This window comes from Pteropus medius, unplaced genomic scaffold, assembly GCF_902729225.1.
Source record: "Pteropus medius unplaced genomic scaffold, Ma_sr-lr_union100, whole genome shotgun sequence".
In the NCBI taxonomy this organism is placed as follows: domain Eukaryota; kingdom Metazoa; phylum Chordata; class Mammalia; order Chiroptera; family Pteropodidae; genus Pteropus; species Pteropus medius.
The window spans coordinates 30,120,523-30,127,066 of record NW_024352787.1 but is presented as its reverse complement, the minus strand read 5'-3'; the positions used below and the strand labels follow the sequence as shown (position 1 = coordinate 30,127,066).

General features: G+C 48.5%; 1 long non-coding RNA gene across 1 annotated transcript; it reads left to right on the top strand.

The window, feature by feature from the left end:
• The first annotated feature begins 315 nt into the window (after positions 1 to 315).
• On the top strand, positions 316 to 5,210 carry LOC120591589 (uncharacterized). Its single transcript, XR_005649921.1, has 2 exons — positions 316 to 831; positions 4,886 to 5,210. It is a non-coding gene; the product is annotated as an uncharacterized LOC120591589 (long non-coding RNA).
• Positions 5,211 to 6,544: the final 1,334 nt, after the last annotated feature.

The following is a 6,544-nucleotide window of genomic DNA, read 5'->3' as shown; positions in this document are numbered from 1 at the left end:
GCTAGGGGAAAACGTCCCTTTATATTGCCTATAAATTATCTGGTCTTCCTCACAGCACCATTCCTGGCCAGTAGAGAAAAAAATACTTAGTCTTATCAGGTTTGAAACTTAATATAATTTGAACTTTGAACAGTTTTAGGTCATGCACACCCTTTTTTAGTGACGATGCTCAGTGTCTTGGATCTCTACTTATAGTCTTTCAAGGCCCACCCTGGCCTTCCTCCAAGAGGGTGTCAGGGTGCCTGGGGCCAAGAGTGTCATTCGGGCCGCCTGGCGGGGGGGAGGGGAGGGGGGCCGTGGTCACCGAACGTCTCACTAACTGGACGGGGCTTGCTGTGCCGGTGCAGGCAGTCGACATTTGTTTCCTGCAGCCCCTTATGACAAACGTGGGCTCCGCTGGGCCTCACTGGCCTCCGGCAGCACTGAGTCTTTGCCCGCGTCCAGCCCCAGCCAGAGTCACCTTGGTGACCAGCCTCGGTCCCCCTGCCATCGGAGCTTCCCCTCGGGGGCCCACGCACCTGTGGGGCGCATTCAAATGTCGAGGAACTGAGAACAGTAGCAAATGTCAAAGAAGAGTCTGCAAGGCCAGGTTTATTTTGACGGGAGCCTGTTCCATCTTGTTTCAAGGATGCTCGCTCCAGGTCAGAAATGGAGAGATGGGAGGTCTCCGTGTCCCCTGGCTGAGCCGCTACTCCCGGTTCCGGGGCGAAGCCTGCAGACGGGAAACTGCGAGCACGCACCTCCCCATCTCAACTTCACTTTCGCCCTAAGGAAGCAACTAGAATCTTCCATTCCATTCCAGTTCTGAATTTCACAGCGGTGTCCTTCCGTGTGAGTCTGTCGGCATCTATTTTTTGTTTGTTGGTTTGTTTGTTTCTGCTAAGATCTTGATGGGTCCTTTCAGCCTGGAAATTTATGTTCTTGATTTGGACATTTTCGTGAATTGTTTCCTTGATGAATTATGCTTCTCACTCTTTTTCTGTATAGTTTATAGTTCAGATGTTGGGCATTTTGGACTGTTTTTCTAATTTTCTCATCTTTTTTTCATACATATTACCCTTTTTTTGCACCTTTACAACATTGTATAATATTTATCCACCTTCGTGTTTAAAATCTTCTATTAAGATTGTCATTTCTGCCGTCGTTTCGAAGTTCTGAAAGCTCCCTGTCCTCTCTCCTGCTCTTCCTGCCACTTTCTTCTCTCTTTCTCTCCCTCGTCATCTGAATCTTTAAAAAATAATATCTTTTCTTTTTTCTTGGGCGCAATGTCTTCCCTTATCTTTCTGAGACCGTCAATTCTTGCTTCGTTTCAAGTCCTTTCTGCGAAGTCTCTGTTTGCTCCGAGGCGGATCGATGTGTGTTTGCTTTGCCTCTTCTGGGTAAGGTGCATTCCTCAGATTCAGGTCGTGCTTGGCGGTGGCTTGTGACTGTGTCGGGTGTGTAGCTTCTGGTCTCGTGGGGGCGTGCTCTCATCTTCTGGGTTTCTGTTTTCGACCCCCATGGCCACGTCATCGAGCTTGTGTTTTTTCCTCTTCTCTCTTGAAAATGCAGGTCTTGTTACAACTTGTCCTTGTGGAAAATTCTTTCTCCCAGGTCCGAGCACAGTGTTACTGGATTTCATTTAAACACACACACACACGCACACACACGCGACCTTTTGGTGCAGTGATTTTTTGAGACAATTGTGAGTGCCTCTGAAGTCACAGCCTCTGCAACTGTGTCCCTGTCCCCAAGCCCTTCCTATTCCTCTCCAGCTGTAGGGAAGAGACACATAAGAAGAGTAAGAAGGTCACTATCAGGAGCTCGCCGTCCAGACGGAGAGGGTGACATGCACGCAGAGACCGCGGTCACCGTGTACCTCCTGCGCTCGCATCCACGTTGAGGACGAGCCAGGGCGTGGCTCACTTTCCCGGGGTGTCCAGAAGTGCTTCACATAAAGCGGGTACGAGGCATGTTGGACTGGATCAAAATAGACATTTCTTGTCAAAATGTCCTGGCCTCGTTGCTTAGAGCTGATGTCACTGGTCCTCTTCCGTCAGCTCGTTCTGACTTGGTAATGTTCATGAATGAACTGATTTTAGGATTCTCGTGGGCCTATATTAAGTACAAAACATCTAATTTCCACTTGTGTATTTCACTTGGAGACCGAGCACTGGTTTAAACCTGCTTTGCAGCTTTTCATCGTTACTCTTCGATTTTTTTAAAAACCGAGTAAAATATTTAAGATTATTTTAGAGGAAGAAAGGAAGATTAAAACGTGTAAGACGTTTAAGTGGAAAACCTGTAACAAATTGCGTTAGGTGCGATTCCTGGTTAAGAGTTAACGTCTGTGAGCTTTTTCTCTCCACTTGGTCAGTCAGTGCAGAGCAAATGCACCCCACGTCCGCCAGAGGGCGAAAAAGCGCTGATTTTAAAGCCTGGCCAGGGAGCCCTCCCTGGGCTGAGATAATCACCTCCCTCATGACACACAAACCGCCTGGCAAAACACAGTGAGTGGTTCCTTTCATTTTTATTTAAATGTCTGCTCTAATGGGAGAGCAAAGGACAAAACGCAGGACAGTCCCAGGTCAAAGTGGCAAGTCTTTAAAAGTGGCTAATTTCTTGCTTCAAGAATTCTAAATACAGCCCCGGGGTCAGAAAAATATCCAAAGAAAGACGGCAGTGATCACAGAACCTGATCTCTTTCTTTAATAGGGGTGGAAAACGAGGCGCCCAGAAAGTCCCGGCCAGGGTCAGATGATTTGTTAGTAGCAGAGGCGAGACTGGCAGTAAGTTCCAATCCTGTTCCTGGTGTCCCGTACCATGCGATCAACAGTGCCAGCATAGTGGATGGAGCTGGTATTGTAGACACACACATGCATTTTTTTTTAATATACATATATATGTACGTGTATATGTGCTTCCCCGGTGATGATTTATGATTTGAGAGGTTTACGATTGGAGATCTGGCATTAAGAAACATTCTGGGGCTTTTATGTGTCCTTGTTTATAAGCTTTTAAAACCTCTCCGCCCCAACTCCCTTCTTTATGTAACTAGATGCAAATGGCAGTGCTTATGTTGGGGATGGCTAATGGGTTCCACAAGGTCCAAGCTCTTGAAATAATTGACCAATCACCGAAAGACCACAGTTTAGAAAGCACATTGTAAACTTCCCTGTGAAGTCTCCAAAAGTTTTATTAACATGCATGACGTTAATGGTTGGGCTTCTTTTGCCATAATGGAGGGTGTGTCCCACTGCTCCAGAACAATGAGGCATTTGAGGGAGCTATCAGATTTCACTTTTGGCTGAACTTGGCTGCAAGCTCTTCTACATGGAATGCATGTGTGTTCACCTTCGAGGCAGGGAAGATGATTTTCTAAGTTAAAACAAAACAAAACAAGTCTTATACTCTGAAATTGTTTTTTAAAAAAGCCATCAACAAATGTGTACTTGTTAGAAGTCAAGAAGGAATATTCTCCTCAATGTTTTCTGTAGTGGGAGTTTCTTCAGGCCTCCAAACGTTCTGAGTAGCAGCCTGTCTGTGTCTAAGGTGAGAGTCAGTGAATGTGGAGATATATTTACAATGAGAGTTATGGGCAAAGAGTCGAGATTTTAATACAAAGCAATGCATGAAAGAACTGGCCTCGAGCAAATGTTATCGTCCCCAACTGGGGTTACGTGATCTTGGGTAAGGGGCTTCATTTGCAGAACAAGATTGGGCTGGAAGAGAATCAAAGACCCTCCCCACCCAAGGCTTCTTGTGGCCGTGACTTCATAATTGCATACTGAGTGGAATTTACTTACGGCCTGAAGTCGCTTAGAATTTTTAACAGGGTCGTAACACGGGGTATGTTGTTTATATACCGTTTGGTTACCATTTTGATGACTTGGGAAAGCCTAGTGTTGGTGTACAAGGCATCGGTTCCCACGACAGCTCCAGGTGAATTAGTCTTGTGAAAGGACGCTCTTTAAAGTCCCTAGGGAAATCTAATGTGACTTACAATGTGACCATAGCTACATCTGTAACCATAGCTACATCTATACAGTGTGTGTGTGTGTTTATTTGTGCCTCTGCACTAGAATGCACGCTCCGTGAAGGCAGAGGCTCTGTTTGGGGTTTAATAAACTCTAAACCCCAAATCCTAATCCAGATCCCCAAATCCTAAGCTCGTTGCTATGCTCAGTGCCTACCGTGGTGCCTGGCACGTCATGGGAGCTCAGCAAGCATTTGTCAGATCGAGAATGAATCTCCCACTGTCAGCTCCGGACTAGGATTTGGGGTTTAGATTTTATTGATTCTGCGGACAGGGTACTTAGCTTCCATGCGGCTTCCTTGTCTCACCTGCCTCAAAAATACTACGTGAGGATGAAAAGAGACACTGCGACAAAAAGGGACCCTCAGCCCCGGCCCGGAGAAGGCACCGCGTGGAGGGAAGCCCCCTGCCCCTCTTCCTCTCTTGCCAAGCACGCCAGACAGTCACATCCCCAGGCCCAGCGGGAAGCCCGCCCGCCGCGAGTCAGTGCTGTGTTCTTTCCGAGGGGGCAAGCCGAGGAGGGTGGGGGAAAGGGCAGCCGTCTAAGGTCAGAAGGCGGACCACTCTGAGGCCTCCCCGCTCCCGAAGATGGACACATAAGCACTGTTTTCCTCCACGCACATCTGACGTCCCTGTGAGCATGGTGACGGCAGGTGTATATTTTCCCAGAGTCAAGAAAAATGGTGGTTTATTAATTTAAGTTTAAAAATAGAAAGAAATTAAGATTTAAGAGCTACAATTTTACCATCTAGGGAGTATGAGCTTAAGCATTTACCCTACTCCCCAGCACACAGGTCATAGTTTATAAACATAAAGCTTTCGACAAGGCCTCTTTTCATTTGGACTTAAGAACTAATATTTTTCCAGCAGAAGGTGAACTCCCTTCAAAATAGGAGCCATTGCGGACAGTAACAAGGTCAGCACCGAGCATCTGCTGGGAGTTCCCCGTGCACTGTTGAACGCACTGTTCACATGAGACCTGTGACTCAGCTGCCACTGTGTCTTGTATCTGTTCGGAGCTGGGTAACCAACACAGGGCCAAGGGACCAGTTACCGCTGCGGCGCGGAGTTGCCCCGTGTTCACCCCAACCTCCGTGCTAAGACGCCTCGAGTGACGACAGAGCCAGTGCCAGCGACGTGCCAGCGCCACCTAAATAAGTGAATAAAACAAACATGAAAACGAAGAAAACAAAAACCTGCGTTCCTGTTTGCAGAGGTGTTTGTCATTTACACATGGGCTGGTTCCACGTCATCTCGGCTCATTCCGTGCGGGAGTGAGCAGGACTTCGTACCACTCTGAGATGAGACGGGGGTGCTGACTACTTCACGGAAAGTCCCAGTTGACAAGGGGCGGAGGCCGCAGCTCCGCCTTCTGACCTTAGACGGCTGCCCTTTCCCCCACCCTCCTTGGCCTTTCCAGGAAGACGATGACTGTCCCTTTGCTAGGGACTTACCTGTGCAGTCACAGTGCCTTCTAAGTGCCACTTACTCTAGTAGCTGTCGTGAGCACATGGCACTCAGATAAACATGGACACGATCCCTCCTCCCTGGAGAAGAGAGAGAAAATAAACAAATAAGCCGGAAGATATCCATCAGGCGGCCTTAGTGCCGTGAATGGAATTAAAGCGTGTGGCTCGGGGACGGAAGACACAGGCAGGTGAAGAAGCTCAGTCACGGTCATGGTCACGGTCACGGGCGGAGCCCGCATTCCCACCCAGGCAGCCTGGCTCCACCATCTGGCCTCAGACGCCCCAGGCAACCGCCTCTGCTCGGGGCTTGTGCGTCCCTCCCACCCCCAGTTCCCACCTCCCCCCCGTGAGTGTGATTTCATGGGGTGCGATCTCAGCCAGTGTGGAAAACACGTGCTCCTATCCGTCACACGCTCTCATCCTGCCATCTGTCCCCTGAGGCGGAGTTCCCGCCAAAGCGTCCACTGTGGGTGTCAGCCTGGACGCGGGCTCTCTCAGCTCCTCTGGGGGCACTGACACCATGAAGGTTGCTGTCTTAAAACCCCTGGCGTCCCGCGGGCTTCCACGGGTGACGTGGCTGACGCCAGGCTGCACACCGGGTCCTCTCCGGGATTTTCGCACAGTTGCCCGACTGTCCCTCCCATGAAATGGCCCATGTTTGCCTCCTCCCAGCGTCGTTTCTGACTGGCCCCCCCACCCCGTCTCCCATCCGTAAGAACCCCCACCGGACCCCTTTTTCATGCATAAAATAACTACCCTTGGGTATCTAGTCTGTTCTTTTTGTTTTGCTAAAACATATGGCAGCTTACAATGAATATTCTTTGTACCTTGTTTCACACTTAAAAATATACCTTAGAATTTTTTTCACATGAGAACACAGACCTACTTTATCCGTTTTCACATCTGTATAGTGTTTCCTTGTACATATAAAGTGTAATCTAACAATTCTTGATTGAACAGTTGTTTCCAGGTGTTAGCAATTATCTTCGATACTGCAGATGAAGGCCAGTGTGCCTGTGAGTGTGTGTGCCTGTGAGTGTATGTGTGCATGAGTGTGTGC